Genomic DNA, 25,512 nt, shown 5'->3' on the forward strand with positions numbered 1-25,512 from the left:
GCATGGAGACGGGCATGGCTGAAATAGTAAATGAATACTTTACATCCTTCTCCGAGGAAGAAGATGCTGCATAAGTCATGGTGAGAGAGGAGATGGCTCAGACACTTGAAGGGGTTTAAAATTGATGAAGAAATAAAAGGCTGTTTTTATGGCACTAGGATTGGATGGGATGCATCCAAGCATACTAAGGGAGGCATTGGCCATAATTTTCCAAACTTTCTTAGACTTGGGGTTTGTATCAAGGATTGGAGAATTGCAAATGTTTACGCTCTTGTTTAAAAAGGCATGTAAAGATAAGTCCAACTACAGGCCAGTCAGTTTAACCTCGGTGGTGGGGAAGCTTCTAGAAACGATAATTCAGGATAAAATTAATTGTCACTTGGGCAAATGCAGGTTAATTAAGGAAAGCCAGCATGAATTTGTTAAGCGCAAATCATGCTTAACTTGCTCGAGTTTTTTGATGAGGTAACAAAGAGGGGTGATAAAGGTAATGCTGTTGTGGTGTAAATGGTCTACCAAAAGGCAATTAATTAAGGGCCGCACAAATTGTGAGCAAAGGTAGAGCTCTTGGAAGGAAAGGGACAGTAGCAAAATGGGTACAAAGTTGGTTAAGTGACAGGAAACAGAGTGGTGGTTAATGGGTGTCTTTTGGACTGGAGGAGGTTTATAGTTGAGTTCCCCATGGATTGTTGTTAGGATCCCTGCGCCTCCTGATATATACGAATAACCTAGACCTTGGAGTATGGGGCACGCTTTCAAAGTTTACAGATGATACAAAACTTGTAAGCATTGTGAACTGTGATGAGAATACTATAGAAATTCAAAAAGGACATAGACAAGTGGAAATTGAAATTTAATGCAGAGAAGCGTGAAGTGATTCATTTTGGTAGGTAGAATGTGGCGAGACAATGTAAGGGATACAATTCCAAAGGGCATGCAGGAGCAGAGGGACCTTGTTTGTATATGTGCATAAATCATTGAAGGTGGCAGGACAGATTGAGGGAGTGGTTAATAAAGCATATGGCATCCTGGTCTTTATCAATTTGAGCATAAAGTATAAAAGCAAGGAATTTGTATTAAACCTGTATAAAATACTGGTTTGGTCTCAACTGGAACATTGCGTCCAGTTCTGGGCACCATGCTTTAGAACAGTTGTGAAGGCATTAGTGAGGGTGCAGAAAAAATTCAAGAGAATGGTTCCAGGGATGAGGAACTTCATTTATGAAGATAGATTGGAGAAGTTGGGACTATTTTCCTTGGAGAAAAGAAGGCTGAGAGGAGATTTGATAGAAGTATTCAAAATCATGAGGGGTCTGGACAGAGTAGCTATGGAGAAACTGTTCTCATTGGTGGAAGAATCAAGAACCAGAGGGCATAGATTTAAAGTAATTGGCAAAAGAAGCAATAGTGACATGAAAAACCTTTTTTGTGCAGTTGAGTGATTAGGATCTGGAATGCACTGCCTGAGATTCTGGTGGAGGCAGGTTCAATGGAGGCATTTGAGGGAATTGAATTATTATCTGAAAAGGAAGAATGTACAGAGTAATGAGGAGAAGGTGGGGAAGTGGCACAAAATGAACTGCTCTTTCAGAGGACCAGTATAGACACAACAGGTTGAATGGCTGCCTTCTGTGCTGTAACCGTTCTATGATTCTATGAGCTGAGGTGGGGTGGAGCTGAGCGATATTGTGCAGGTGGAAATATGTGGTCTTAGTGTAAAGAACATATCTTATTATTTCTGTTGGACTATGCATTATAATTACAATGGCTGCAGTTTGAAGGGCATGTCTACTGGAACATTGTGATTGATATATACAGTGTTGCTGTCCTGGAACAGAGTGTGCCATGAAAGACAGGATGGTGCTGAGGAGGACCTCAGGACCTGAGGAGGTCTGATGGGGAACTGCCTGGCAACAACGTTTTAATTGGCTCCTGACCAGGTGACCAGGGTTTGTGTGAGAGCAGTGCAACAGAATAGCTTCTAGCCTGAAAGGAAAAAGACCTAAAGCCTTTCTCCTGAATGTGTTAGATTCTAGTAATTCTACAATAATAGCTAGCTGGCTTTTTCTCTGAATAGCTGTATAACCTGCTCTCTCTCTGAAAACCCGTGTCAAGAGGCAAAGAGGAAAATCACTGTTAGAGACATTAAGGCAAGTGCTCGACCAGTAAACTAAAGACTGAAAGTGAAAGTGCTGGGAAGACCACCTCATGTCATCAACAAAGAACTGAAAGGAACTTGGAAGACATCGATCACAATAAACCCATTGAATCCTGTACTCCGGAATTGGTGCTATTGAACTGTTTTATCGCACCCTTAAAGTGCATGTTTTTGTGTGTCTTATGTGTCTTGTATGTGTGTGTATAGGGATTTAGGGAGGGATTGAGTTTAGGTTATAGAGTTAGAAATTAGTTCATATTTCTTTCTTTTGCCACTGGTTAAAGACAATTTATTCAATAAACAATTATTTACTTATTAAGTTTACAAATCTGGTGCTTGTATTCTGTTAACCTAAATTAAACAATTAGGTGGGTTGATCAAACTTTTTCACATTTGTCGTGGCTTGGAGAGCAGTGGGGCTTGATGTTGCAGCGCACTGTCCCCAATGAGTCATGATACTTAGTGATAACACGGTTATGATGTCGGAAGCTCATCTCTAAGCTGAATATGACACCAAAGTCTCATGCAATCTGGCTTGGCAACAGACAATTGCCAGGAAAGGGATGGAGTCAGTAGCAAGGGAACTGAATTTGTGAGGGCACCAAAGACAATGGCTTTGGTTTTCCCAAAATTTGTTTGAAGGAAATTTTTATTCATTCAGTACTGGATGTCGGAAAAGCTATCTTAGACACAGTGGAAGGAGGTGGCAGTGAGTTAGAGTTGGCTGCCGTCAGCATACATAGAAAGATTTACATTGTCTGTGGTGGCAATAAAAGAGCTATCCAGTCTAATCTCACTCTCCAACTCTTGGTCCAAAGACTTGTGGGTTACAACACCTCAAGTGTAAATTTAAGTGATTTTTTAAATGAAATGAAGGCTTCTGCCTCTACTATTCTTTCGGGCAGTGAGTTCTATACCCATAGCACTCTTTCGTTAGAAAAAACATTCCAACTTGCGACTCGTCTTTCTACCAAAGACTTTAAATCATGTTCCCTAGTTATTGGCCTCTCTTCTGATAGAAATAGGTGCTTCCTACCCACTCCTTTCTATCACCCTCAATTTTATACACGTCAATTAAATCTCCCCTCAGCCTCTCCTGTTCCAAAGAAAACAATGCCAACCTATCTAATCTTTCCTAGTAGCTAAATTTCTCTATTCCTGGCAACACCATCATAAATCTCTTCTGTACCCTCCCTAATGCAATCATATAGATCTGCATTGCAGGAAAGATATGCAGTGTTCTGGTCTAACTAGTGTTTTATTTAGCTCCAGTATAACCTCCCTGATTTTATACTATAGGCCTTGGCCAATAAAAGAAAATATCCCATATACCGCCTTGACCACCTTTTATTGAGCTACCTTTGGGGATCCGTAGACACGTACACTCATGTCCCTATGTTTTACAGTTCTCAGAATCTTACAATTATTGTGTATTTCATTGCTTTGCTTGTCCTCCCCAAATGCATTACCCCTCACACACTTCTCTGCACTGACTTCAATTTGCTACTTTTCTGCCCACTTGACCCTTGATATCTTCCTACAGTCTACAGCTTTCTTCCTCACTGTCAACCACACGCCCAATTTTTGTATCATCTGCAATCTTTGTAATCATGCCCCCTACATTTAAGTCTAAATCATTGATATATATATACCACAACAAAAAAGTAACTCAGTAGTGAGCCTTCCAGAATTGTATGGGAAACAGCCTTCCAGTCACAAAAACACCTGCCAGCCATAACCATTTGCTTCCTGCCATTGAGCCATTTTTGGATCCAACTTGCCATTTTCCCTTAGAACCTATAGCTTTTAATTTTCTGACCAGTCCATCATGTGAGATCTTGCCTTGCTAAAATCCATGTAGGCTACATCAAACACAATTGCCTCCCTGTTATCACCTCAAAAAATTCAGAGTTCATCAGTCATGACCTTTCCTTAACAAATCCCATGCTGACTGTCCTCGATTAATTTGTGCCCCTCTAAATGACAATTTACCTTGTTGCTCAGAATTTTTTTTACAATAATTTCCCTACTGCTGAGGTTAGACAGCTGGCATGTAAGCTGTCGATCCTACTACTCGGGCTATCCTTTCTCCCTTTTTAAACAATGGTACCAGGTTAGCAGTCCTGGGGTTCCATTCCTGTAGCCAGAAAACATTGGAAAATGACGATCAGAATCTCCACTATTTCTGCCCCTTCTTCCCTTAGGAACATAGGATACATTTCATCAGAACCTAGTGATTTATTCATTTTGAAGGATGCTAAACTCCATAATATTTCCTCCCTCACTATGTTTATTCTATCTGTTTCAAACTCCTCTACATTAACTACAATGTCTGCATTGTTCCCTGCTCTTTTGAAAACAGACACAAAGTATTTGTAAGAACCATTTCACACACAAATTACCTTTTTGATCTCTAATGAGCTTACTTTTTCCTTTGTTATCCTCTTGTTGTAAGTTCACTCCTGCAGTTTCTTTACTCCTCCAGGCTTTCTGCAATATTGAGCTTTTGGCATCTGATCAGCTTGCTTCACGTTATACTACTTTGTATGTTCTTTGACATCCATGGGGTCTAGATTTGGGAGTCCCATCCTTTTTCTTTTCGGAAACACATGTTCTGAATCCTCTTTAGCTCCTCCTTGAATGTCTCCCACTGCTGTGATGCTGATGTTACCTTTGCAGGTGTTTTATTCTGTCCTAAGTCACAAAAGTTTCAGGTTCAAGTCTCACTCCAGGACTTGAGCACAAAAATCAAGGCCAGTACTTCAGTGCAGTACGAAGGGAGTGCTGTTCTGTCTTTCGGGTGAGACGTTACATCAAGGCCCCATCTGCCTTCTCAGGTGGATATAAAAGATCCCTTGGCACTATTTTGAAGCAGAGCAGAAGAGATTTCCCTGGTGTCCTGGCCGATATTTATTCCTCAATCAACAACACAAAAACAGATTTTCAATGTGATTACCACATCGCTGTTTGTGGGAGCTTGGTGTGCACAAATTGGCTGCTGCATTTCCTACGTAACTGTGACTATGCTTCAAAAGTATTTCATTGGCTGTAAAGTGCTTTGAAATGTCTGGTGGTTGTGAAGAACTGTATAAATAAAGTCTTTTTCTTTCCAGTCCATTTTTGTCAAATCGCATCTTGGCTTAATAAAATTGTCCTTTCCTCAATTTAAAACTTTAATCCTTTTCTATAACTACTGTAAATCTAACTAACTGAAATATGATCACGATCGCCAAAATGTTTCCCCACTCTTGTGCCTTACACCGAGTCATCTTCATTCTGTAAAGCTAACTCCAGAACTACTACTGCTCTTATTAGGCTTGTTCTGTACTGGCTAAAACATTTCTCCTTGAAAGCATTTTAAGAATTCTGTGTCATCTGTACCTTTTACACTGGGTTTAAGGCAGTTGAAACCTCCTACAATGACTGGCCTTTTGTTTCTGCACTTCGTCCACATATGTGCTTTTTTTATCTCTTGCTGCTTTTTTTTGGGGTCTATAGTATATTCCTAGTCTATAGCGATTTCCCTGCCCCGCACCCCCCCCACTGCCCCATATAGTTTCACTTGATGCTCCTTCTAGCATATCATGCTTCTTCACGTGAATGTCTCCTTAACCAGTATTGCAACCCCTCCCCTATTTTTAAATCCCCTTCTGCAATCCATCTGAAAAACTGTAACCAGGAATGTTGAGCTGCCATTTCTACTTTTTAAGCCAGGTTTCAGTAATAGCTATGAAATACTTCCAAATATACATATGGAAACTGATACTGTGCTGTTGGATGATGTCGCAGAGGGGTAGTACTTGGTGAGAAATAGGAGGATGGCTCCTTGGGGAATACTAGAGGTAATGGTGCGGGAGTGGGAAAAGCAGCCATTGCAAATGATTCTCTGGCTGTACACAGTTCTGGTTAGACTCCATCTAGCGTACTGAATTTAATTCTAGATACTGCATCTCAGAAAGGATATATTGGCCTTGGATGTGAGTAGCACAGATTCATTTAAATGATACTGGGGCTAAAAGGGTTGCATCGGACAGATTGCATAGACAAGGCTTGCAATCCCTTGAATATAGAAGAATAAGGGATAATCTCGTTGAGGTGTTTAAGATGATTAAAGGATCTGATCGGGTAGACAGAGAGAAACTATCCCCTCTGGCGGGGGTATCCAGAACGAGGAGACATCACCTTTTAATGAGAGCTAGGCTTTTCCATGATGAAATCAGGAAGTATTTCCTCACACAAAGGGTTGTGGAAATCTGGAACTTTGTACCCCAAAAAGCTGCTATGATTGGGGAGCAGTTGAAAAAGTTTCATTTGGCTGATTGTTGTTAGGCAAGAGGGTTCTGGCATCCTTCAGGCATTTGGAGTCAAGATACAGATCATCTATGATGTAATTGAATGAATGGTGAAACAGGCTCAAGGGGCTGAATGGTCGTCTCCTGTTTCTATACTCCGTGCTGGGAGCACTGCATGTAAAATCTACCCCTAAATGTCTGCTTTGAGGCTGCAGTGGACAGCAGTTCTGAAGCACAAAATGGGACAACAAGAGGCAACTGAGTGACATCAGTGAGAAAATCTCCCTAAATGATGGAACAATTCAATGGGATATTCTTTCCTTTTTAAATGTATGTTTAGAGTCATGCAGAGTGATGTGCCCATTAGCCTGATGCAAAGTGATACTTGACTCAATCAGGCAGGATTGATTTATTTTTCTCTGAGCCAATCATAGCCCTCTGGTAGAGTGCAATGTACAATTTGAAACTTTACTCATGTTCTCAAGAGTCAAATTAAATCATTCAGGAGTCGATACTGTTGGCCTCCATTGAATAAGCCTCATATGTGCATTGGTTGTTGAGGCTTTGTTTTTGAGAGTTCCTTGCATCTATCTGTTCAGATGTCGGGCACCCTGGGGAGGGGCCATTGTGCTGTTGCAGGAAAAGCTGCAAAATAATGACATGGTGGAGTCTGGCTAATTCAGAGTAAACTCTGATGATCGCAGGTGTGAGGCCTGAGGGATTAAATTGCATGGTCTCTTAGTTCTTGCAACCACCTGAAGTAGCAACAGTTGGGCTGGATTTTCACTACTGACAGTTACCTTGAATCGGGAAATTTTCAACACTGCAGACCTGCCTCTATATAAAGGCTCTGTCACACAATTTTCACCCCAGTGGGCTGGGGCAGGATCAAGTTGAGCTCACCGACCCCGAAACAGATTGGAGGTGGCCATGGTGGCAGGCCAGTGCTGAGGGGGCTGGGGTTTCGTTCTCTAGGACTTTGTTCCAGTTGATTTAAAATCTGTTAGGCCCTCTAGCCCTCAATCTCACACCCACTCACTCCTCCATGGCCCTTTTGGAGGAACAGGTGACTGGACATCTGTTGTGGTTGATGCAGCCCCCAGGTGGCCTCATTAGAAATGCTTGGCTGAGCTTCAAGACTCTCAAATGGATTTTCTCAGCAGCAGTTCTGTTTGGACAGGTGGAAGTAGTGTTTGCTTTGATTGACACTTTGAGGTTATGATAAGTTATTCTTTAATAGTTGTTTGGTAGTACAGAATTTGAGTATTGCTGAAAGAATGGACATGTCTAAGCTTTTCGTTGTGCACTCATCAGGACACTTAGCAGGAATACAGATATAAGGGGAAAACAACAGTTTATATTGTATGTGAAGAGAGTGCTGATTGGTTGGCATATGCTGTTGCCATGGGGAATGCACCAGTGATGATGACTGACAGCAAACTGTCAGAATTGTTTGAAATTTAAACCAGGCAGCTTAGCCCTGATTGGTCAAGGCATTACCCTGAGGAATGAGTCAGTGACTGGCTGTCACTTATTTTGTTTACCTGAAACAGGTGAAATGTGTTGACATAAATATAAAAACAAAATACTGCGGATGCTGGAAATCTGAAATAAAAACAGAAAATGCTGGAAAAACTCAGCAGGTCTGGCAGCATCTGTGGAGAGAGAAACAGAATTAACATTTCGAGTCCATGTAACTCTTCTTCAGAGCTAAAGAGAAGTAGAAATATGATGGATTTTATACTGTTTACAAGGTGGTGCAGCAGGTGGAATGAGATAGAAGGTCCGGGATAGGTGAAGCTAAGGAGAGATTGACAAAGATGTCATGGACATGAGATGAAGGGAGTGTTAATAGTAGTGGTCAAGAGTACAGAAGGTGCTGAGAGTGGCATAAAGGTAAGATAGCAGAAGGTGTTAATAGCAGGACAAGAGTCAGCGCTACGTGAAAGCGAAACATAAAAACAAGTGATAGATGGCCCTGTGGAGGGAGGGGATTGTTGGGGAAAGGATAAAAAAATGGACAAATCATTAAATATAATAAATAAATAAAGTATTAAAAAATGAGTCAAGAGGGAGGAGAGAGTTCACGGTCTGAAGTTGTTGAACTCAGTGTTAATCCGGAAGGCTGTAAAGTGCCTAATCGGAAGATGAGGTGCTGTTCCTCCTGTTTGCGTTGGGCTTCACTGGAACTTTGCAGCAGGCCAAGGACAGACATGTGGGCATGACAGCAGGGTGTTGTGTTGAAATGGCAAGCGACAGGAAGGTCTGGATCATGCTTGTGGATTGAGCGAAGGTGTTCCACAAAGCAGTCACTTAGTCTGTATTTAGTCTTCCCAATGTAGAGGAGGCCATATTGGGAGCAGCGAATGCAGTAGACCAAATTGAAGGAAGTTCAAGTGAAGTGTTGCTTCATCTGAAAGGAGTGTTTGGGGCCTTGGGCAGTGAGGAGAGAAGAGGTAAAGGGGCTGGTGTTGCACGTTCTGCAATTGTATGGGAAGGTGCCGTGGAAAGAGGATGAGGAGATGGGAGTGATGGAGGAGTGGACCAGGGTGTCATGGAGGGAACGGTCCCTATGGAATGCTGACAGGGGAGTGTGAGGAAGATGTGTTTGGTGGTGGCATCATAATGGATTTAGCGAAAATGGCAGAGGATCATCCTTTGAATGTGGAGGCTGTTGGGGGTGAAAAGGGGGATTCTATCATGGTTCTGGGATGGGGGGGTGGAAGGGGTGAGGGCAGAGGTGCAGGAGATGGGTTGGACACAGTTGAGGGCTCTGTGCTTGGGGCGGGGGGGTACATTAGTTAAGGAAAAAGGAAGGCATTTCAGAAGTGCCGTTTTGGAAGACGTCATTATTGGAACAAATGCGACGGAGGCGGAGGAACTGAGAGAATGATGGAGTCATTAAAGGAAGCAGGGTGTAAAGAGCTGTAGTTGAGGTAGCTGTAGGTGTAGGTGGGCTTGTAATGTACATTGGTGGATAGTCTATCACCAGAAATGGAGACAAGAGAGGTTAAGGGAAGGGAAGTGTTGGAGATGGACCATGTGAAGGTGAGAGAGAGGAGGAAATTGGAAGCAAAATCGATTTTAAATAAATAAATAAATAAATTCCAGGTTCAGATGAGTGCATGAAGGGGCACTGATATAGTTATCGTTGTACGGAGAAACAAGTTGTGGGAGGGGTCCTGACTAGGCCTGGAACAAGGAATGTTTCACATACCCCACAAAAAACAGACATAACTGGGACCCATGCAGGTACCTATCGCCACACCTTTTATTTGGAAGAAGCGAGACAAGGTAAAGGAGAAATTGTGCACTGAAAGAACAAGTTCAGCCAGGCGGAGGAGAGTGGTGGTGGCTGGGGATTGTTCAGGCCTCTGTTCAAGGAAGAAGCAGAGAGCCCTCAGACCATCCTGGTGGGGGATAGAGGTGTAGAGGGATTGGACGTCCATGGTGAAGAGGAAGCGGTTAGGGCCAGGAAACTGGAAATTGTTGATATGACGCAGGGTATCAGAAGAATCGCAAATGTAGGTGGGATGAGACTGGACAAGGGGAGAGAGAATGGAGTTAAAAGAGGAAGAAATCAGTTTCGTGGGGCAAGAACAGGCTGACACGATGGGTCTACTGCGAGAGTCCTTTTTGTGGATTTTGGGAAGGAGGCAGAAGTGGTCTGTCCAGTGTTGGGAAACTATAAGGTTGTAAGCCGTGGAAGGCAGATCTCCAGGAGAGATGAGGTCAGTGACAGTCCTGGAAACAATGACTTGATGTTTGGTGGTGGGGTGATGGACCAGGGGGAGGGAGGAAGAAGTGTCTGATCATAAGACCGTAGGACGTAGGAGCAGAAGTAGGCCATTTGGCCCATTGAGTTCTGCTCTGCCATTCAGTAAGATCATGGATGATCTGATAATCCTTAATTCCACTTTCCTGCCTTTTCCCCATAACTCTTGATTCCCTTACTGATTAAAAATCTGTCCCTTTCCACCTTGAATATACTTAATGACCCAGCTTCTACAGCCCCCTGCAATAAAGAATTTCATAGATTAACTACCCTTTGAGAGAAGAAATTCCTCCTCATCTCTGTTTTAAATGGGCGACCCCCTTACTCTGAGATAATGCCCTCTGATTCTAGACTCTCCCACAAGGGGAAACAGCGTCTCAGCATCTACACTTTCAGGCCCCCTTATATGTTTCAATAAGGTCACCTTTCATTCTTCTAAACTCCAATGAGTACAGGCCTAACCTACTCAACCCCTCGTCATAAGAAAATCCCTCCATACCCAGGATCAACCTAGTGAACGTTCTCTGGACTGCCTCCAATGCCAGTATATCTTTCCTTAGATATAGGGACCAAAACTGTTCACAGTATTCTAGGTGTGGCCTACCTAGTGCCTTGTATAGTTTTGGCAAGATTTCCCTTTTGTTTTTTTCCATTCCCTTTGAAATAAAGGCCAACATCCCATTTGCCTTCCCTATTACCTCTTGAACTTGTATGTAAGCTTTTTGGGATTAATGCACAAGGACTCCCAAATCCCCCTGTGCTGCAGTCTTAATCCATTTAAATAATATTCAGCTCCCCTATTCTTCCTGCCAAAGTTCATAACCTCATATTTTCCCACATTATATTCCATCTGCCAATTTTTTGTCCACTCACGTAACCTGTCTGTATCTCTCTGTAGACTCCTTGTGTCATCCTCACCACTTGCCTTCCCACCTATTTTTGTATCATCTGTAAATTTGGCAATAGTACATTCACTTCTCTCATCTAAGTCACTAATGTATATTGTAAATAATTGAGGCCACAGCACTGACCCCTGTGGCACAGGTTGCTATCCTGAAAATGCCCCCCTTATCCCGACTCTGTCTTCTATTAGTTAGCCAATCCTCTATCCATGCCAATATACTACCCCCAACACCATGGGCTCTTATCATATTAAGCAGCCTTATGTGCGATACCTTATTGAACACCTTTTAGAAATCCAAATATATTACATCTACTGGTTCTTCTTTATCTATTCTGCTAGTTACCTCCTCAAAGAATTCTTCTAATGAATTTGTCAGGCATGATTTCCCCTTCATGAAGCCATGCTAACTCTGTCTGATTAGATAATGTAATTCTAAATGGTCTGCTATTACATCCTTTATAATAGACTAACAATTGCCCAATGACAGATGTTAAACTAACTGGCCTATAGTTACCTGTTTTTTTTGGTCTCCCTCCCCTTTTTGAATAAGGATGTTACACTGGCAGCTTTCCAGTCCTCTGGGACTTTTCCAGAATCTAAGGATTCTTGAAAGATTACTACCAGTGCATCCACTATCTCTGTTGTTACTTCCTTTAATATCCGAGGATGCAAACTATCAGGTCCCGGGGACCTATCGGCCTTTAGCCCCATTAGTTTCCCTAGTACTATTTCTCTAGTGATAGTTATTTTATTTATTTCCTCCATCTCTTTTGCCCCTTGATTATTTAGCATTGGAATTCTATTAGTGTCTTCTACCGTGAAGACTGAAACAAAGTATTTATTCAACCCCTTTGCCATTTCCTGGTTCCCCATTATTATTTCCCCAGCCTCATTCTGTCGAGGGTCTGTGTTCACTTTGGTCTCGCTCTTCCTTTTTATATATTTAAAGAAGCTCTTGCTGTCTGCTTCTACATTACTTGCTAGTTTACCCTCAAAGTTTATCTTCTCCCTCTTCATTTATTTATTTTTGATCATGTTTTGTTGGTTTTTAAAACTTTCCCAATCCTCTGGCTTACCACTAATCTTTGCCACATTGTACATCTTTTCTTTCAATTTGATACTATCCTTAACTTCCTTGGTTAACCATGACTGGTTTATCCCCTTGTCTGAATCCTCCTTCCTCACTGGGATATATCTTAGTTGTGAGTCATGAACTATTTTCTTAAACATCTGCCATTGTTCAGCTAAAATCCTATCCCAGCCTACTGCAGTCAACTCTGCCCTCATTCCTTTGTAATTACCCTTATTTAAGTTTAGCACAGTTGTTTCCGACCCAAGTTTCTCTCAAACTGAATGCTAAATTCTACCATGTTATGCTCCCTGTTTCCTAGGGTTTCTTTTTATTCTGAGACCATTTATTAAGCCTCTGCAAGGCACAGGTATATACACCAGACAACAACAGCACCACCCTTGTTGGCAGGTTTGATAACAAAGTCAGGGTTTCACCTAAGTGGAGTGCAGCAAATTCAGGAGGAGACAAGTTGGAGTGGGTGAGAGGAGCAGAGAAATTAAGACCACCAATGTCACACTGACAGTTCTCAATGAAAAGATTAAGAGCAGTTAAGAGGCTAGAGGAAGGGGCCCAGGAAGAGAGAGAATACAGGAGGTGGCTGAAAGGATCCTTTGAATGGGGAGGACTCCTGCCCAAAGAAGTGAGCACGGAGACGAAGGTGATGGAAAAAGAGTTCAGCATCATGCTAAGCCCGAAATTCATTGGGGTGAGGATGTAAGGGGACGAAACTGAGTCCTTTGAGTACAGAATGTTCAGCATCAGTGGGTAAGGTAATAGGGTATGGTGAATACATGGCAAAGGCTGAGATTAGAAGAAGGGATGGGGTCAGAGGGACAGGAAGGGGTGGAGGGTCCCGGATGGGTGTTGGTATTAATAAGTTGTTGGAGCTTGTGTTCCTTAACATCTGAAAGGAAAAGAAAAAGTTTCTTGTTAAGCTGTCGGATGAGACAAAGAATAACATGAAACTGGGGATAAGGACAGCTTTGAGATATGGTGAGTCGGTGCTGCTGGCGGGAGAGGTCGAGTGTGTTCATATTGCGGCGCGTGGCACTGAGGGTGGATTTCTGGATGCGGCAAGAACAGCAGTCCATGGAGCGTTGTATGTCCCGGAGATACCTGTGATCCTGGGTGGATTCGAAACATGATGGATGGAACTTCACTTGGAATCCATGTGGGGTAAGTCGGAGACGGAGTCAGTGCCAGAGGAAGGGAATGTGGCTGTTAAAGTGAGTTTTGGTAAACACCTTGTCAAACACCAGGAGGGAAATGGAAATCAATGAAGGTGAACGGGGTGAAAGAGACAAACGGAAATCCTGTTGGAGAGAAGAGCAGTAATTCTTCAACGTAGGCATTCTTGGAAGAGAAGTAGTAGTGAAATAAACACTAAGATAAAAACAAAATACTGTGGATGCTGGAAATCAAAAATAAAAACAGAAAACGCTGGCAAAACTCAGCAGCTCTGGCAGCATTTATAGAGCGAGAAACAGACTTAACGTTTCGAGCCCATGTGACTCTTCAGAGCTAAAGAAAAGTAGGAATATGATGGATTTTATATTGTTTAAGAGGGGGTGGAACATGTCGAACAAGATAGAAGGTCAGGGATAGGTGACAGCTAAGGAGAGATTGACAAAGATGTCATGGACACAAGACAAAGGGAATGTTAATGATAGTGGTTAAGAGTAAAGAAGGTGCTGAGAGTGGCATAAAGGTAAGATAGCAGAAGGTGTTAATAGCAGAACAAGGGTCAGCACTCTGTGAAAGCAAAACATAAAAACAAGTGACAGATGGCCTTATGGGGGGCAGGAGGTTGCTTGGGGAAAGGATAAAAAAAATTAACAAATCATTAAATAATGTATTTAAAAAAGGAGTCAAGAGGGAGGAGAGAGTTCATGGTCTGAAGTTGTTGAACTCCGTGTTAAGTCTGGAAGGCTGTAAAGTGCTTAATCGGAAGATGAGGTGCTGTTCCTTCCTGCATTGGGCTTCGTGGAACATTGCAGCAGGTCAAGGACAGACATGTGGGCATGAGAGCAGGATGTTCTGTTGAAATGGCAAGTGACAGGAAGGTCTGGGACATGCTTGTGGACTGATCGAAGGTGTTCCACAAAGCAGTCACCCAGTCTGTGTTTAGTTTCCCCAACATAAAAGAGACTGCTTTGGGAGCAGCAAATGCTCCCAAATTGTAGACCAAATTGAAGGTGGTGCAAGTGAAGAGCTGCCTCACCTGAAAGGAGTGTTTGGGGCCTTGGATGGTGAGGAGAGAGGAGGTAAAGGGGCTGATATTGCACCTTGTGCACAATGTGTGTACATGTTCCTTCTGTCTGCAAAGAACAGGGCCCTGTGTATTAAAATATGTAGCTTCCAGTACACGCAAATGCGCCACACTGCGAGTTCGACTGACCATCTTAAATTAGTTGTCAGTGTAATTTTTAACACATTGAGGATTGTTTAGCAAATGTTGTCCTATCACAGAATCACATCTAATGTTGGACACTGTTTTGAGTTTTGCAAGCACGGGCTGGCTGGGTATAGTCTGTACCTTGCCCATTGCGAACAGCAACTGGGACAGGCTATTTGCTATGATCTGCCAGTCTTTGAGATGAACGGCCTACATATCTAGCATCACGCAATGAAATTCATATACCACATTACTGATTTGTGTGATAGGTAGACGTCCTTTTGGCTTGACGGCAGCATCCTGTTAGTGACGAATACCACACGTGTTGCCACTGCATAGTAGCAGCATGAAACAGCTAGCTTCATCTGTTGCTCAATTTGGACCTGCCATTAAGAACGGCGTGCATTTTGTTGATATAGTCATGCTTGTTAAATATGACAATTCCCGTGCTCTTGTCAGGTTTACTTATGTGTATGTCCGGATTGTGAAAGTCGGACAGGTTGTTCAGAGTTCCGCGATATGTGTATGCTAGGCACGCTTTCAAGGATTCAGTGTCTTCAGTGGATGCTGGTTTGTGGCAGAATAGTTGGGAGTAGAGGCGTTCGAACTCAGCAAATACCTCTTCCTATTTGATTTGGGATGAAGGTACACCAAAATTGAAACCATATGCAAGAACAAACTCCTCGTTTTCTGAGAGTATGTGGTCAGAGATTTGTTAGTTGTTTAGTGGCATCATTAATTGCATTGTCAAACCACTTCCACTTAGTGAGTTTATGGTGCGGACATGTTTCAAATGTGTACTGTTTATGGTGCTGTCATCTATTGAAGCAATATAGCAGCATAAACTGATCAAAAAGTGAAAGAAATTTGCGCACCTCAGACCAAGTGCAGTATAGGGCATGGCGTAAATTAGTAACCCTATTACCAATTTCTTCAATCTCATCTCGCATAAACGCTTGCTCGATCATGGGACTGTGTCTCACTTTAGCATTATCAATACGCATCAACAACATAGTTCGACTTACAGGTAAGTTAAGAATAGGTAAGCTATTTATTGACTTTCTCCAAGCATGTATTAAACGCAAGGTTGTGCCAGTTTTCACTTCAAAACATATTGATAATGTAGTGAGTTGGATACAGGGCTTGTCATTTCTAGGACCTTAAGGGGGCTAAAACCTTCCATGCTGTCAGCTGTAAGGATCCTATACAAAATGAAATTGGATCCAGTCCCTAATGGGCACGGGTCTGCAACACAAAACTGATTTGGCTGTAATTGCTAGGTGTCACTCAGGTTTGGACTGACATTCTAAGTGGTAAATATTTACTCTGGACCAGTGGGTGCTCTTCCAAAGCTGGGGGCCAGAGTTGAAGAACTTTGATCTGCAATTAACCATTATATGTGGGATGTTTGATCCTTAAACCTGGTGTCACTTCACAGGAAATTTTTAGTGAATATAAAATTCACCACCAACCCCCACTGTTGCATAAGCTCCTTAACATGGATGGCATTACAGATGTACATGGGGGTACAACACAAATCAGTCCCCTTGATTGGCAGTCTATCCGTTCCCTCGACTATCCATGGGCTGTGACAGCAGCATGTACTTTCCACAAGATACACTGCAGCAACTGATTGAAGCTTCTTCGCCACCACCTCCCAAACCAATGCCTTCCACCGTTGGAAAGGATAAGGACAGCAGGTGCATGGGAACACCATTCACTTCAAATTTGCCTCCAAATCACTCATCACCCTGACTTGGATATCTATTGCTCTTCCTTCATGGGTCAAAATGGTAGAACTCCCTACCTAACGGCAGTTAAGTACTTTTCATTGAAGAGAAGGCCAGTGGCACCACTTCAAGGGAAACTGGGGATTGGCAATATATGCTGACTTTGTTAGTAACGTCCATATCCATAGAGTAGATTTCAAAAAGCACTGAATGGCGCTTAAGTATGGTGCTACTTTTGTGCTGTTTCAGTGAATGGCTCTGATTCACACTAAAACTACAAAATCTCAAAATGATTACCTGTCTTCCTTCATTTTTTCATGAGTCTCTTAGTGGTCTGCTCAGGAGTGGTCTGGGGAAGGTCAGGTATCCATCCACTGTGTGGGGAATACTTGCAAAAACGATACAGGAGTTAGAAACTAATTATTCCCAAAAATAAGACTTCTCTGTTTGTGCCAGCAAGGGTAGCCATGGTAAATTACAGTGAGTAGTCATTAGTTAAATTTTTCAGTTCAGTGGGTTATGATTGGTCTAGAAAGATGGTCTCAAACTGTGATGAATATCTTTCACAGAAGTCTGACCTAGAAAAGCACAAAAATGAACGTTTTTTTAATAGTGCATTAAAGAAAGCGACCCTTTCCTTGTATATCTCGAAGGGGAGATCTCTTGGCTGTTTGCATGACGTCAACTGGGAAGGCATTGTGGTTTACTGACTGACAAATTGATTGACTGAACTTCCTGATTGGTGTAACATCATGTCCAATTACTCCTCCCTCTCCTTGGGAAACATATATGAGAAAAGGAGGATGAATAAATGTTATCTGGTTTACCAAGCTGACCCTATCCAGACTCGACATGGCCTTGCCTGGCCCCCACCCAGCATCTGTTGAGCCAGACAACATTGTGGGAAAGGTGAAGTGCCAGCCCCACGGTTATTGCTTCTCCTTTACCATTTGGCTGAGATCAGGAACTCGTGGGGAATTATGGGTGTGGAACCAACTCCCATCAATTTTATACATATTAGAAACAGGAGTGAAAGTAACAGGTGGAATCTTATTGAGTAGTTCCAGTGGCGTCAGAATAATTCTTGTGGTTTTATGTTTGATGTAAACTAATCCCTTCTTCCATTGGAAGGACTTTCTGTTCATTGAGCCTTTTCTGTGTTGCTGCTATTGCCTGTGCTTTGCCCACACTGAGGCATTAACATTATCATAAATTTGTCGAAGGGGGAGAAGAAGCACTTTTTAGCTGACTAACCACCATCGGGGTGTGTGTGTGTGTGTGTGTGTATATATATAGACACTAAAGGTGGGGAGAGACAGGCATAAACACAGAAGAGGAGCAATAGAAACAGACTGTACAGATTAAAAAAAAGATATTTTTCAGCTCTGTCTTGTTCACATTGTGTCTACAAATCGGGTGTTGATTACAAGACATAATTGAAGGTGAGTTTGATGCGGCGCCCAAAGTAATTAGGAGTGTCCGTGGTGTAACTCTTGCACCCAGTGGTGAGGGGGAAAGTCATAAGTGAGATCTGTACACAACCCTGAGCTAGGAATTGGTCTATCTCATTAGCTCCTATCCAATACAGCGCTGGCATTGATCTATGAATCATCCTTTCCTAAAGGGTATATTGTATGTATGTATTTGGATGTCTCTTTCTGAAATGTCCATGGGGAAACGTTTCTTTGTATTGAAACAGCAGTGGTGGTCTGATGTCTGAAGCAGTGCATTAATGGACATCTGTAGGATGTGAGAAATTACAGGAAACAGTGATGGCTGCAAATTTTACAAGGGTGTCCTTTTTTGGAAATAGTGTACAGCTTTTTATAGTACCATTGTTTAATCCAATTTGTGTATCAGGCCACTGCAACCATTCTTGCTTCGCTGGCTTTGGGATTGGCGAATTGATCTCTGACACACATTCAGTGCGGCTTGCTTTTGCAGCCACCACTGCCCATCCGCCTTTCCCAGCTGCTGAGGTCCTATTTGAGTGAAGTCTCACTTCAAGAAACCTATTCATTTTTGTTTTACAAAAAAGACAAATAGCACATTGAAACTCATAAGTCCTCCTGAGGATCTGAGATGTGGTTGCAAGTAAGAAAGGTTTTTTTTAGAAAATCAAGAGAGACTTACAGTGTACCAGGTGGAAAGCCTAAAGAAGCTGGAGTGGTTCTGCTTAGAGCAGACCAGTTTAAAGGCAAATTTAATAGAGGTGCTCAAAATTATGAGGAGTTTTGATATGAGTAGATAGGGACAAACTGTTTCCACCAGCAGGTAGGTTGAAAACCTGAGAACACAAATTTAAGACAAGTGAAGTAGTGCTAGTAGACCATATACCTCCACCACGCTGTGTTAATTCAACATTATTACAATTTTGCAGCTCTTCCTTGAGGGTTTTCCCTGCTTAGCTGATTCATTGCAACTACAAAGCTGAAAAAAAATCTTGCTATTAAGAGCATGCATCTCACTGAGGAGTCTTAAGGCCAATCCACATCCAACAACCTGTTCTGTGGATCAGCACCTTTGCCAAAAGCTAACCAATTCTTCTTTGGGCCTTCTGTGTACCCAATTTCATTGAAATCTGCCCATTAGTTTTGAGACATGTTGTTTACAGACTAACAAACAGGGGTGAAAACATTACCTTTTCCCACCTTCAGTGGTGGAGGAAATAATTGACAAAAGAAGCAGGCAGGAGATGGGATTTATTTTAATCAGGGTGTTATCATCTGGAACGCGCTGCCTGAAAGGGTGGTGGAAGAAGGTTCAGTGGTAACTCTCAGAGGGAATTGGGGATATGCTTGAAAAAGAAATGTTTTCGGAGCCCTGGAGAAAGAGCAGAGGAATGGGACTAATTGGATAGTTCTTTCAAGAGCGGGCACAGATACAAAGGGCAAAATGGCCACCTTCTGTTCTGTATGAATTTAAGATTTCTATTATGTGATAGCCAGTAATGAGTTGTTTTTTTCTGCAAAAATAGTAACGTCAGCTTGGCTCACAGCACACATGAAACTAAATCAAAAACTCGTGTATTTAAGTCCCATTGCAGGATTTGAGCATTTAATTCCAGGCTGGCATTTTAGTGCAATAGTATGAGAGCACTGCATTGTTGGAGCTGCCGTCCTTTGGATGAGAGATTAACTACCTATCTGTTCAAGTGGACATTTAAGATCCCACAGCATTGTTTCTAAGAGCAAGGCGTTCCTGTGATGTTCTGGCCAACATTGCTCTCTCAGCTAACATCACTGGAAAACGACTGTTCATACATGTATGTGATGGGGAGGAGCCTTCAAAACATGAAAGTTTAAGTTTGAGGCATTAGAGGACTGGGTGAAAATACAGTATGTAGACTGGTTTGACACACATGCTGATTAGCAAAGATTGGTGGATCCAGCTTTCAACAGGGACCTAGACTGATTTTTTTTTTACCTCCTAGTCTATGTAGCTCAGTTTCAAACTCCCTTTACCAATGAAGCTACAAAATTATGTGTGTATAAATTTGAACATTCTGTTATTAATTCAGTGGCTAAACTGAGCTATTATTACACAACCTCTTACTGGTAGGTTCTCAACCCCGACCTATAAGCTTTTCTCCCCTTTTGCTGGCATATTAATTAAAGTTTAAATGAAAAAGTTCTCCACCCCATCTATTCTATAATCAATAATTTGGGATGCTCTTTCCTCAGCCCTGCCAATGCCATGCTCCCCAGTTTGACTCCACGATGGTTATGACTCACATTTTAGGCAGTTGTTTCTAGTTGTTTAACACATTGATTGCTGCAGCCTCTGCTTACCCATGCTAACATGGAATTATTATCTGTAGATACAGGAGGAACAAGAAGCATCACTAATGACCACCTGAATCTGATATCTGAGAACAATAGGAGTCATAATCATGTTACGCAATGCTTCAATCCACAGAATACACCGAATTATACATTGCTTTTCAAGTACTCATGTAATGAAGGCTTGTTAAGTCAACTTTCAAAAAAAAAGCTTTCCTTTGGAAATACAGATGATGCTGTCTTTCACTGGCGGATAAATAGGGAGATACATTGACATCGGTTTACAGTAAAGTGATATCTTCATTTCATGTCCACTTGACCTAGTCTTTTGAGAAAACATTCACTGGCAGTACAATTATCAATTTTTTTTTTCCCCCCCCTTTCAAGCTTATGTCTGGAAAAAGCATTTTTGACCTGTGCAACTTGAGGGTGAAGTGCTGGAAATCACAGATTCATTATTGCTGTTAGTAGTGTGAGCAATTTGAGGTAAGGTCAGGTGCTTTTAATTCATGAAGCAAACTGAATTCAGCTTCTTGCTGTCTCAAGATGGTAAATTAATCTAATGCTAGCGCAAGAGATCCCTGCCATCCACTGTCCACTCTCTGCACCACTTAATTTCACCCATACCCATTGTCAGCTGGGCACCTTCATCCACTTGTTCCACATAATCTTCTACCTTCTGCAAGAAAGAAAGACTTGAATGACCACAGGATATCACAAAATGCTTACAGCAAAGGAAGTGTTTTTTAATGTAATTACTATTGTAATATAGGAAACCTGGCAGTCAGTTTACATGTGATAGGCTCCCACAAACAGCAAACAACCTTCTACCAACTGAGCCACAGCTGAAACCTTCCCTTGTAAAATATCACCCCATTGTAAATAAAGGTTTGCATTTAGATTGTACTTTTCAAGATTTGAAAACAAGCCAAAGCACTTTACTGCCAATAAAGTACTATTGAGGTGTAATTATGTTGTAATGTAGGGAAACACCACAGCTAATTTGTGCACAGTAAGATCCCACAGGCAACAATGAGATACATAACTGGATAAACCATTTTAGTGAAATAGAAACAGAAACTGTTGGAAATGTACAGCAGATGTGACAGCACCTGTAGAAAGAGAAACAAACAGTTAATATTTCAGGTTGAGCTTTCGGTAGAACTGAAAACTTAGAGCAGTAATAGATTTTAAATAAATACTGAGGGATGTGGGGAAAGAACAAAAGGGAAATGAAAAAGTGATTTACTTGTACTTTCAATTTAGTATAGTGTATTCGCTGCTTATGAAGTGGTCTCCTCCACACTGGGGAGAAGAAATGCAGACAGGTTCACCGCTTTGTGGAAAACCTCTTCAGTCTGCAAGCATGATCCTGAGTTCCCTGTTGCTTGTCACTTCAATTCTCCATCTTCCATTCTAACCTTTCTATCCTGGTCTCCAATTTCATTTCATCCTTTGACTCATCCAACGCTTTGACAAAAAAATAATTCTGAAGAAAGGCCCTGGACCTGAAACGTTAACTCTGTTTCTCTCTCTGCAGGTGCTGCCAGACCTACTGAGCATGTCCAGAATTTTCTGTTTTTATTTCTGACCTTTCTGTCCTTGGCCTGTTGCAGTGTTCCAATGAAGCTCGGTGTATGCTCGAGGAACAGCACCTTTATCTTTCGAATCCCATACTCTACAGCCTTCTGGACTCAGCACTGAGTCCACCAATTTTAGATCAAAACCTCTGCCTCTGTTTTTTCTTTTGTTTCTTTGCTGTTTTGGTTTTGTCTAGTTTATTTTTTTATTCCTTCACCTTGCATTCAGATGAGTGCTATGCAGCCATTCGCATCTCATTGGACACTTTTTTAACTATACACATTATCTATCACTGGTTTTTTTACCATGAAACTTTTTGTCATTTAATCCATCCTGCTCTTCATCTCTTGTTCTCCCTTCCCACTCTCTTTTCTCTTCCTCAACCTCCCCCTTTGCTTAAAACCTATTACTTTTCTGTCTTCCCTCAGTTCTGATGAAGGGTCATCAGCCTGAAACGTTAATTCTATTTTTATCCTCTGACCTGCTGAGTATTTCCAGCATTTTCTGTTTTTATTTCTGATTTCCAGCATCTGCAGTGTTTTGTGTTTGTAATAAAGTCAAAGGTCTGTCTTTGGGTGGAAGGCAAGAGAGTTAAACAAAAGGGAAGATGGTTCAAGGCAAAATGAGATGGTAATGGGACATAAAGAAACAAAAGATGGGTCTAGAGTGAGTATATGCATATAGGAAAACCAGAATCATCAATAGCTGCTGTCCAAAAACAAAATAAACCTCTCAAAAACACACAAAAATGGGGGCAGAGATTATGATGATAACCACTCATAACCCTTGCCACAATGCTTTTTTACTTGTTTCTTGTTTTTTGATAACCATTTCTCTGCTGTTCTTTTATTATACCCCCTAATCTTTTAAATCCAGGGCAGGTGGGCTTTGGCTTAACATCTCATCTGAAAGCACCTCCAACAGTGCAGCACGCCATCCATACTGCATTTCAGTATCAGCCTAGATTCTGTGTTTGTGGCTGCGACCCTCTGAATCAGTTTGGACTTCTACCAACTTAACCATCAAGGAAATAGTAACATAGATGCTGAACTCAATAAAAACATGCTTTTTAAAAATAATGCAAAAAAATGCATATCTCAATGATTAAGCTGTAAAAAAAATTTAGTAGACAAAAAGACTATTGGATTAAGAACTTGGGAAAAGTAGTAATTTCATCTTGATTAGGGAAGCAGTGAGCATAACCTGTCTGTTGTAAACTGAAATGATTACTTTGGAAGTTGTTGAAAACCCTAGTCCTGCTTTGAAACAATAGAACAAAATTGCCAGAACATGTCTGCCATAAAATCATGTTTATTTTGTATATTTTTCAGACTTGGTTGGTGGTGCATTCTCCTCTGGACTAGAGGTTTGTAGGCTCAAGTCACACTTCAGAATCATAGTGTATAAACTGGGATGCCACTTCTATAGAGTTGAAGGCATGCTGCATTATCCAAGGCCTAATCTCATTTATTCCATCATAGGATTTTTTAAGGATTTGTGCTGATGTTTTTTAGGCAGTGAAGTTTTCTGTGAAAATTGTAAACCAGTGGCCTTTGTATTGTCCTTTTGGTAAGATCCCAAACCTTTCTGTCTGTTCAGGTGATTCTGAAGATTCCATGGCACCATATGAAGGGGAGATCTCCATAGACTGTACAGTGCATGGTTTCTTAAAATCCCCGAGAGCGGGTTGGCTTCAGTTGCCCTTCTCCAAATGCTGTTCCTCTTTGAGGAACAGATGAGGAAAGAATGGCATGGATGGATTTTGAATCGATCTTCACAGCAGAAGACACAAAAAGCAACCCAGGAATAGTAGAAAATCAAGAGGCAAAAGGGAAGGAGGAACTTAAAACAATCTCTACCAGAGAAAAAGTACTAGGAAAACTAAAGGGAATAAAGGTTAACAAGTTCCCTGGACCTGATGACCTGCATCCTAGGGTCTGAAAAGAAGTGGCTGCAGAGATAGTGGATGCATTGTTTGTAATCATTTCCTAGATTCTGGAAAGGTCTCAGCAGATTGGAAAACCAGAAATTTAACAGCCCTGTTCAAGAAAGGAGGGAAAAAGAAAGCAGGAAATTATAGGCCAGTTAGCCTAATGTCTAGCATCGGGAAAATGCAAGAATTCATTGTTAAAGAGTAGTAGCAGGACATTTAGAAAATCATTGTACAATCAGGCAAAATCAACATGGTTTTGTGAAAGGGAAATCGTATTTGGCAAATTTATTAGAGTTCTTTGAGGATATAACAAGCAGGGTGGATAAGAGAACCAGTAGATATAGTGTATTTAGATTTCCAAAAAGCATTCGATAAGATGCCACGTAAAATGGTGTTGGGGATGACATATGGCAGGGAGATGGGAACCTGGAGGCAGATTCAGATAGGTCAAATTCAGAGCAGGGAGCGGGCAACAAAAAATTAGCAAATGACTCTGAAAGACAGAAGAAGAAAAGTTAGGTTTGCCAAATTTCAGGTCTATAATGTTAAAAGGTATTTATTTAAATGCAAGGAATATAGCAAACAAAGTCAATGAGCTGAGGGCACAGATAGTAACATGGCAGCATGATATCATTGCTATAATGGAAGCTTGCCTTAAGGAGGGGCAAAAATGACAGTTCAACATCTCTGGATATAGGATGTTCAGACAGGATAGAGAAGAGGCTAAAAAAGGTGGGGGTGTAGCATTATTGGCTAAGGAATCAATTACAGCTGTGAGGAGGGAATGATATACTAAAGGAATCATCAAATGAGGCTATATGGGTTGAGCTCAAATAAGAAGGGGGCAGCCACACTACTAAGAGTGTACTATAGGCCCCCAAATAGTGAGAGGGTGATAAAAGAGCAAATATCTAGGCAAATTTCTGAGGGCAAAAACAATAGGACAGTAATAGTTGGGGACTTCAACTACCTTAATTTCAACTGGGATATGAACCATGTAATAGGCACAGAGGCTACAAAATTCTTAAACTGCATTCAAGGGAACGTTTTTAGCCAGCATGTAACAATGAGAGGGAGTACAATTCTAGATTTAGTCTTAGGAAATGAAGCTGGACGAAGTAGCAGTGGGGACCATTTTGGAGATAGTGATCATAATACAGTTGGATTTAGCATAATTATGGAAAAGGATAAAGATAGAACAGGAGTAAAAGTTCCAAATTGGGGAAAGACAAATTTTATGAAACTGAGAGATGAACTGGCGAAAGTGGACTGGATACAGCTACTAGCAGAGAAAACCATGTCAAATCAGTGGGAGGCATTCAAAAGCGAGATTCTACAGGCACAGTTTAGACATGTCCCCACAAAGAAAAAGGGCGGTACTGCCAAACCTAGAGCCCCCTAGAAGCATACAAGGTAAGATAAAGCAGCAAAAGAAAGCTTTTGATAGTCACGAAAAATTAATATGTTAGAAAGCCTAGAGGAGTATAGAAAGTACAGGGGTGAAGTAAAAAAGGTACTTGAGAAAGCAAAGAGAGGATATGAAAAAATATTGGCTGGTAAGATCAAAGAAAACCCAAAGATGTTTTACCAGTACATTAAGAGCAAGAGAATAACTAAGGAAAGGGTAGGGCCTATCAGAGATGTACATGGTAACTTGTGTGCTGATGCTAAAGATGTGGGCAGGGTTCTCAATGAATACTTTGTCTCTGTCCTCACTAAAGAGAGGGATGATGCAGATATTCTAGTTAAAGAGGTGGAGTGTGAAATATTAGATACAATAAGCATAGTGAGAGAGAATGTACTGGAGGGACTGACATCCTTGAAGGTGGATAAATCATCAAGGCCGGATGGATTGTATGTTAAAGGAAGCCAGGAAGGAAATAGCAGGTG

The 25,512-nt window shown here is 41.6% G+C and overlaps 1 protein-coding gene across 13 annotated transcripts in view; it reads left to right on the top strand.

Annotated features, from left to right (window-relative positions):
• The window catches only part of pknox2 (pbx/knotted 1 homeobox 2), a 452,602-nt gene that overhangs the window by 70,695 nt on the left and 356,395 nt on the right, over positions 1-25,512 (top strand). The window contains exon 1 of one of the 13 annotated variants that reach the window (XM_078531477.1): positions 23,019-23,055. The exons of the other annotated variants lie outside the window; for them this stretch is intronic. The gene's annotated coding sequence lies outside the window, so the exon portion shown is untranslated. Of the gene's footprint in view, positions 1-23,018; positions 23,056-25,512 lie in introns of those variants that run through there. 13 annotated transcript variants of the gene reach the window in all.

Source organism: Cetorhinus maximus, chromosome 2 (assembly GCF_964194155.1).
Source record: "Cetorhinus maximus chromosome 2, sCetMax3.hap1.1, whole genome shotgun sequence".
NCBI lineage: Eukaryota > Metazoa > Chordata > Chondrichthyes > Lamniformes > Cetorhinidae > Cetorhinus > Cetorhinus maximus.